This window comes from Phodopus roborovskii, unplaced genomic scaffold, assembly GCF_943737965.1.
Source record: "Phodopus roborovskii unplaced genomic scaffold, PHOROB, whole genome shotgun sequence".
Lineage (NCBI taxonomy): Eukaryota > Metazoa > Chordata > Mammalia > Rodentia > Cricetidae > Phodopus > Phodopus roborovskii.
Window position 1 is genome coordinate 16,923,066 of NW_026126549.1, and position 8,758 is coordinate 16,931,823.

An 8,758-nucleotide genomic window follows, 5' to 3' on the forward strand; every position below is an offset into this window, starting at 1 on the left:
AAAGACTGAAAAAACTTTGGATTATCCCTTAGAAATGAATTGTATCATTAGTTATTATGAATACCCTAAATTATGACAGATTCATGTGTAAGTGTGCCAAGGAAAAGTAGCCGTGATCTATAATACACAAAATTGTTCATTACCCAGGAGAATCTAGGTACTAATGTGACTGATATTGCATCTGTAAAATCCTGAAACCCACAAAGGATTTGAAGATATAAAGCCAAATAAAACATAATACAGAAGGAAAGGATTTTGATTATGTAACATTTATATATAGCACCTCATTTTACAATTTTAAATTGCTTTTCAGCCATTGGTTTATTCTTCCTGCACACCTGGGGAGTATGCCTGTGCTGTTATCCTCTGTTCATAGCAGAGACATCTGAGACTGAAAGAGGCAAGGGGTTTTATCCAAAAGCACAATAGGGGCAGGGTGAGAAATTGTTCATTCAATCAGATGCCTATTCAGTACTACTTACTCTTGGCAAGGCACCAACGTCTGTGTAGTAGTGGTGCACAAACATGGGTACCTTATATGTGGCCTCTGTCTTGTAGGAACTTGTATTCTGCTGGACCAGGAAGTGATCTGTCAAGCAGGAGTGCCCTGTTGAGACAGGACCATAGTTTAGAGGAGGAGGAAGTGACAGTATGCTAAGATTCCTGGAGTCAGTGGGATTCAAAGCCACTGAAGGTTGTGTCAGTTTTGACAAATGGGAACTGTGGGTTGTGGGAATGGCACAGAGACATGAAGATGGGCAAATAATTTAATACAATACAGGAGAATGCCCAGCTGTAGCATAGTCATTGTGGGGAAGGGACCAGAGGGTAGAACAGGAATAGGTTTTCCAGGTCATTTAAATGCCCAGATAAAACATACGAATTTCAAGCCCGTGGGTAGGTCTAAGGAACTGGACTTGACTCATCTCAGACTTCTCTTATTTTCTGATCAGACTCTAAAAGCTGTCACAGAGTGAAAAATGAAAATGTACAACTTGCCTATTGTCAAAGGTTAGTTTAGGAATCCCCATAAAACTGGCACATCAGCTAACCAAATCCTGGGGCTGTGTGTGGGAGCCTGGTGTTCTTATAAGTGAAGGTCATCGAATTACAGGAACACTGAGGTATCTTAAAGAACTCCCAATAACCTCCACAGCAAAGACTGTGGTATTGCCCACAGATGTTAGGATTCAAAAATATTTATTACATAGAATTTAATTGTTACAAATCGTGACATTAACCAAAGAAACCAACTGTCCTCAGGAATTCAACCTAAATTCAAGGACCCAAAGAGGTAATAGTGAGATCAAGCTCAAGTGCCAGGAAGGTCCGGCTCCTGGATCTTCTTAGCTAGTATGGGAGTCACAGAAAGCATGCAGTTGTGGATTAAATAGCATGCAAAGTAAACTTGGCCCTTTAAATGTTGACCTTTTCAAGGCAAAATGTAGAAAAAAATTGAAATACAGGTTAAAAACCAGGTTTGCTTTCTGCCTCCTTCTGAGAAGCTGAACACGCACAAATGAGTTCTTAGCTGTGGGCCAACCATGTTTATAAAACCTACCTGGATTCCCAGGCTACGGAGTCCTGTCTCATTCACACCCAGTCCCATTGTGAAATAGAGGTGAAGGTCTCATTTGACCACACATTCTTTCTGTCACATGGGAGAAATGACACTAAATGTTGCTATACAGAAGATATCAGTAAAGAAGAGTACAACTTCCAGATTAACATCAACAAGGAATAAGAAGTCCCAGCTGAAGGACCTATCTGGACATGCTTAAGTATTTTCTGAGAATAGTTTTTTTCCCCCTATGAGTGTTTTTATAGATATAATCTCTAGTTACATCTTAAATTGATAAGAGACAGCAAACTGATCTCAGGGCTTCTTTCTAAATGTATTTACTGCATTGTCTGTCTTCCTGTGATCATAATTTGTGTCTGCTTGTTAATTTTTGGTAGTGAGAAGTAATTACTAAATGTTGGTGCTGGGAAATGATCTTTCAAATGATGATAAAGTTTGCAGGGAGGCCTACTTAAGTGTTTCTTTTGCTGTTTGTCTCATTTTAAAAGGCTGTGACTAGACTTCATACCTGACTAATAAGCATGCATGGAACATTCTTGTGTTTGGCGACTGCTTTATAGGCCTCCATTAGTCTCCACAGTACCCCTCCAGGGTGGGTCAGTATTACCACCTACAGTTTACATATGAGGAAATTTAAGACACAAAAGGATTATGTGATTTGTACAAGGTCACCCAGCATGTGAGTCTAGCTAATAAAAGATGACTGCAAACTTTTTCCAAATAAAAAGGGCTTACAAATGGGAGGTAGCCTTAGCAGTAGCATCATCTCTTGATGAGTAAAGTACTGTCCAGGATTATGGTGCTTGCACTCTGTGAGATGAAGTTTTTAAACTGCAGGCTGGCTTTCAGACAGTTATTCTCAAACCAGAAATGTCTACATGTCAACATTTTAAAGAGCATGTGAATACCTGGCCCTTTCTCAGCTTCTAGACTCATAAGCTGGGGAAAGGGTGGGAGTTAGATTATCTGTACCTGGAGTTTCAGGGAGAAGTCTGATGTTCAGCCAGAATCAAGAACCACCGCTCTGGAATTCAATCATAAGCTAAGTCTAAGCACAAAACACTCTGGTTCAATTCAGGGAAGGACATCTTGTGTCTCCATACCCCCATCCATCCAGATCACAAGTATGATCAGCAAAGAAACCACATACGTGAGATAACTATGACACATGTTGTCCCAGGAAGTCATGCAGAGATTAAGGTTTATTTGAGAACCACCAGTCTTTGGGATTTATAATACCAGTGCAGTCTTTAGTTATTATTTGGTTCACTTTAATGTTTTAACTCTAAGTACCTTGTGTTTCTTCAGAAATCTACATAAGGAGAACTGGCAATACCTGTTCAGGCACCTTCCTGTTAAACATGTATTGAATGCCTACTATTGTTATAGGTAAAACCAAATTAAAGAAAACAAATAAACAACAACAACAACAAAAACAAAACAAAAAAAACTAGGACACAAAACAGCTCAGAATACCAAGCCATACATTAAATGTTAATATAAAGTAAAACCATAAGTGCTAGGTACGCATTCTTCATAACTGCTTAAAGCAGAAACAACTCAAATGTCCATAATCTAGTAATGCTAAATAAATGTAATGAACTATCATCCAACAATAAAAAGGGGCTGCAGATGTAAATCCATGGTAGAGTTACACATGTCTAGCTTGTGTAAGATTTGATCCCAAGCACAAACCATGCCCACCAAAAGCCATAATAAGGTCTAATCGAGTAAGTTTACATGCTACAACATGGGTGGACCTGGAAGACATTATGCTAAGTAAAAAACAGCCATAAGGGGTGTAAAAAAAAGACACAAGGAGTACATATTATCAATGCCATTTGTATGAAATGTCCAGAATAAGCATTTTGTCTCAGTCTGGAAAAGGAAATGAAGAATATGGACTGGTATTTAATGGATATGGGCTTTCTTTGAAAGGTGATGAAAAAAATCTTCAAAATAAATTGTAATAGTTGTACAAATGTGTTGATTATACTAAAGCTACTAAATTTGATACTTTAAATGAGTGAATTATGTAGTTTTAGAATATCTCAATGAGGGAGGGAGAAGAACAAGAGGGAGGAAGGGGGAAGGAAGAGAGAGAGAGAGAGGACTCCTAAAGAAAGGAGTGATTAATGATTAATATGAATTAAAGGAAAGGAAGTAAAGCCTGGTGTTGGTGGCGCTCACCTTTAATCCCAGCAGAGGCAGGTAAATCTCCGTGAATTCGAGGTTCAAGGCCAGCCTAATCTACAGAACTAGTTCCAGGGCAGGCTCCAAAGCAGTACAGAGAAACCCTGTCTTGGAAAAACAAAACAAAACCCCAAACAAACAAACAAACAAAAAAAAAAAAAAAGAGAAAGGAAAGGAATCAGAAATGCTTCGAAGGGAGCAGCATTTGAGCAAGGTCAAAGGGTGACTTTGTAAGGTATATTGGGCAGAGTGAGTCACGTTCATGCATGACATAAAAGTGGTAAGTGGTGTGTCATGCAAAGGCAAATTAGCTGGAATAAATGGAGTTTAGGGCACAGGAAGGGGACAGTAGGTGGGCTCTCGATGACATCCTGAATCCCAGAATTTGGTTTCCTCTCCTCATCTTTCTCTTTTGGCCATAAGTTTATCAGCAGCACCCACGATTTTGAAAGGATTGTTACAGATGGGTAGTCAATGGGCTGAGAGATCAGTGAGAAAGGAAAATCATTTAGGAAGGAAGGCTATTGAAAGGTGTGACTGAGAGATGGATTGAAGGAAGGAGACAGATGTGACAAGACAGTTAAGTAGAATAATAAAACTCACCGACACTGGGGAGCAGGAGAAAAGTCCAGGTGTATACCTCACCGTCTCAGACCTCATAAGGGATTGAATCCAGTTTGGTTTGTTATTTAGAATCATAGTTCAAAAAAATATTGTTTAAATGACACCCAGCAACCAAACTGTAGCTGTTTAACACCTTGTCAACAAAGGTTTGATTACAGAAACTTTTATACTTTTAAACAAGGGTGCATCAAAGGTGGGCTGAAGAGGAAAACAGCATCCTACCATTTTGTGAGCACTTTTTTTTTTTTTTTTAAACAGACCTTCCCTTGTTGATGAACTGGTCATTTATGGCCTGTCCTAAATGACTAAGTATTTACCACTCACCCAGATAGCTTCCTTAGAAACACTGCCTTTGGTGTGAGCAACTTGGATTTACTGCCCAGGCAACACCTCCCATCCACCACCCACACTCCTGCTACTTGGCTCAGTCCGGTCCTCATCAACAGGTGCTCCTAAGTCTCATTTTGTTTTGTTTCTAATAAGGGTGTGAAAAGCATGGGCCGTGTATCACACATTTAAACTTTCTCTTACAAGTGTTCAGCAGGGAAGATTGGAAAGCAAGCTGTCACAAGGTCCGGGAGAAAAGGGCTGCTGTTTCTCTAATCACCTCAGGCCTTACCTGTGTTTTCCATCAGGAGGACAGGCAGCCAGATGTGAGCAACAATAGGAGTAGTTTCTTCCAGTGAATGCCGGTATGCCCTCTGGGGATCTGTCAAGGCATCCCTTGTGGGCTTTGGAAGGTGTTGCAAGGGCACTGCCTGCTGTCTGTAGAATTCAAGAACTGTGTCCCTGAGAGACGCCTTACCAGGAGTTTACCAAGCAAGTTGCACCATTTAGAACCACTCAGTGAGATGTGCTCACCTGAGCCTGTCAGTGAACAATGATTACAGGTCATGCACAATGACAGTTGCCAGCAGAATTAAATGACGGCAATCTCAGATGAGAAGAATATATATAAGCAGTCACCTTTGAGGGCTGGTGTCACAGCTTCAAACCAGGGAGTCTCAACATAAGCAGTGGCATCCTTCCAACCAAAGACTGCCGTGGAAATAGAGTGAAAAGGCCAAAAGGGTCAGATAAAGGTTTAAATAACATGCCACTGGTATAGATATCTACAATGAGTTAGTTAAAATGGCTGCCACTAGCTATGTGGGAAACAATAAGTAAACAATTAACTTGACTGTCATGTAATTTGTTATGTAACTAGTTTTGGCAAGAAGCACTTTTGTATGATTTTTGCACACATGTCCTTGGTACCAAGGGCACTTTTCTTTTCCAGTTGTTGCATCAGCCAGTGGCTTGACCCATCTTCTTTAATTTCTCAGCTCTTTGAGACACTCAGACTTAGGTAGTTTCATCAGGGAGAACTTCAAGCATTGTTTTCCATTGATTTTGAATAGTTCTATGATTTGCTAATATGATAAAGGTTTGCTTCCTAGCTCATAGTATATTGGGAATTAATGAAACTTTTTAAGGGGTAGGGCCTAGTGGGAGGGAGTTAAGTCCATGGGGGTGTGTTCTTGAGAGCCCATTATGAACTTAGACTCCTGTGGTTTTGTTTCCTGGCCACTGTGAGGCCAGAACTTTGCTATGCACACTCTATTTCTGTATAGTAGTACCTTACTGTGGGCCCAAATATAGTAAAGCCAAACTAACAATGTATTAAAACCTCCAAAATTAGCCCTTCATCTTTTAAGTGTGTTTTTTCAGATGTGCTGTTACTGTAACAGAAAGCTGACTACTGCACTCATCTTTGGACGAGTTACTTACTTACTTGAGACTGGATGTAGCCCTGGCTGGTCTGGAACTCAAGAGATCTACCTGCCTCTGCCTTGTGAGTGCTGGGACTAAAGGAGTTACCACCACACAGGACTGGAGCACCTTTTTTAACGTAAATTCATTTCCACTATAAGGTGTGGACGAAGTCTCTAGAAATCAGAAAAGGCCAAGACCCTGTGCTATGGTTGGAATGTGAAATGCCCCTTATAGGTATGTGCTTGAATCCTCAGTCCCCAGATGCTGATGCCATTTTGGGAGATTGTGAAGACTTTAGGGGAGATGGAGCCTATCTAGGTATTATGTGTTAGAGCCTAGCCTCACCTGTCCTATTCTTCCTGATCTACTGAAGTATATGTAGGAGGTCTGCCACAAGTTTCTGTGTGGATGGAGTCCTCACCATTAATTAAGCCTTTCCTCCTTGACTTGCTTTTTTTCAGGTATTTGGACATGGATGGAAAGAGTAATAACTACCTCTATAATCATCCTGCCTCCTGTTTTTGTGTCTCTCTCCCAGAAAGCATCCCCTTTGTCAATCTGGGGTTTTAGAGGACATTTCCCAAACAGAATCAAAGAAAGTCTGTAACGATCTATGCTGAACATGTCTTAACTGAGACCTACAGCTACATTCCTAGCCCTGATGAAAATCACAGTATGCTTCTAACTGGCAAGGCATGTTCTCTTATCTCTAAGTGCCATGTCAGGGACAGGAAACGACCATGCTATGGGTTTGGTGAGAACAAACTGGTCTAGGTCCAAGGTTTGAAGATTTATCTTTTTCAGAGAGCAAAAAAGTCAGAGCATTAAAAAGATATCAATGAAAAACGATCATGCTTTGTGAACAGAAGGAATCAGTCTTGATTTCAAAATAATAATGAAGCTTTAGAAGGATTACAAATCCATGGTTTAAGGATAAAGATTTGATAACAATATGTCAGTGGGATGACCAGACCCTTAACCACTCCCTTCTGGTAAGGGCAATGTCTCTATTTAAATGAACATCTTGTGTCAAGAGTGCTTAAAAATCCTTTCTTTTCTCCTCCCTGTTATTTAGGGGTTTTTTTTTCTCCATGTTCAGCATAACTAAAGAGTCTTAAACAGGGAATTGCACATAATTACAGGTTCTGCACCAGCGGCAAAGTGATGTATCTTCTTAAGTATTCAAAATCATCAACTTTACTCTTCTTCCCTCAACTGGACAATTTAGTTAAAATGGCAATAGTATCTTCTATTACCATTGAAGACATCATTTGGCCTCACTCTGTACATGACAAAACCTAACCTATCAAGAACTGTACAATATAGTCTCCATGTGTAAACAGAACATACCGCTGTACACGAATAGGGTAAAATGGGACTACCTGAACTTTTATCTACCAATAAGATGAGATTTAAGACTATCTAATTCCAAGTCCCTGACTCTGCTGGACAGGTGGTGGTCTGCATCTTCCAGATGAGAGGTTATCATGCTGTGAGAATGCTACAGTGCCCTTACCCTCTCCACCCTTTCTCTATTAGGGGCTTTGAGAAATCTGACATTGCTAAAAGCCCTAACTTGAAAATGCTTCACAGAGCAGGATCCTTGCCAAATTCAGGTATCTTGTTAGTTTGCAAGGCAAGAGATGTCATGCAGAACAAAAGAGTGATACTACAAGCCAGTAGTCACAATGGGAATAAATCCTCCAATCTGTAGTTTCTGAATGTCTTCATTTCTCTGTCCTTCAGAGGGAGACTGGCTTTATTTTTGTTACGTTTCAAGCCCCCAGACAAATGTCTGAGGTGCCCACTTAATGTATCAAAAAAGGATCTGACCTCCAGCTTCTCCCAGAATCTCTCAGCCCCTACCTGTTAAAGGGTATGGCTGGCATATCCTGCAATCTACCCTGAACTCTCCAGCCCAGGGGCTGGGTGGCTGCCCTTCTCCCAAAGGCTCTTCTCTATATAATCCAGACATTTTGGTTACCCACCCCTTTTTGTACCTTTGGCCTCCTGGCTGCTGCACCTGGTTCCCTCTCTCCCTCCTCCCTCCTCTACATAGCCCTAGCTCAGTCTGGTCTTGTCCACTCAGAATTCTTCCAGATGTCCCTGTCCTTGCCTCTACTCATGTCCTCCCTTTTATCTACAATAAACTTTCTCCTCTACCATACCTAGAAGCAGTCGTGACCTTTCCTTTCCTTTCCTTTTTATTTTTTTTTAAATTCAATTTTGAGAATACACTTAAAAAGTAATACTGGATGAGATAGTTAAGTCCTAAACCTCAGCTCCTCTGGCAATTGTTTTTCAATCCCTCCCCACCCCCAATCTCTGTCAGTATCCATTTTCTTCTCTCTGCATTAAATTCATAACAAAGCACACAGAGCAATGCTTAACTCACCAAGCCAAGGAATAAACTCTTCCGTGTAAGGGAACTTTCCAACTGATAGCCAGCTTAGTGTCATTATGTATTTGAACACTTGTGACTCGTTGTTTTCATTTATTTCTCTATCTGTATGCACATGTGTGTCATGCCTATGGAGTCAAAAGATAACTTGTAGGAAAGGGTTCTCTCTCACTATGTGAGTCCCAGATATTGGATCCAGGACA

General features: G+C 40.6%; 1 long non-coding RNA gene across 1 annotated transcript; it reads right to left on the bottom strand.

The window, feature by feature from the left end:
• Positions 1–253: 253 nt before the first annotated feature.
• Positions 254–807, bottom strand: LOC127234127 (uncharacterized). The gene is made up of 2 exons (XR_007835552.1): positions 483–807; positions 254–391 (listed from the first exon to the last, which is right to left on the bottom strand). It is a non-coding gene; the product is annotated as an uncharacterized LOC127234127 (long non-coding RNA).
• Between the last annotated feature and the right edge of the window lie 7,951 nt (positions 808–8,758).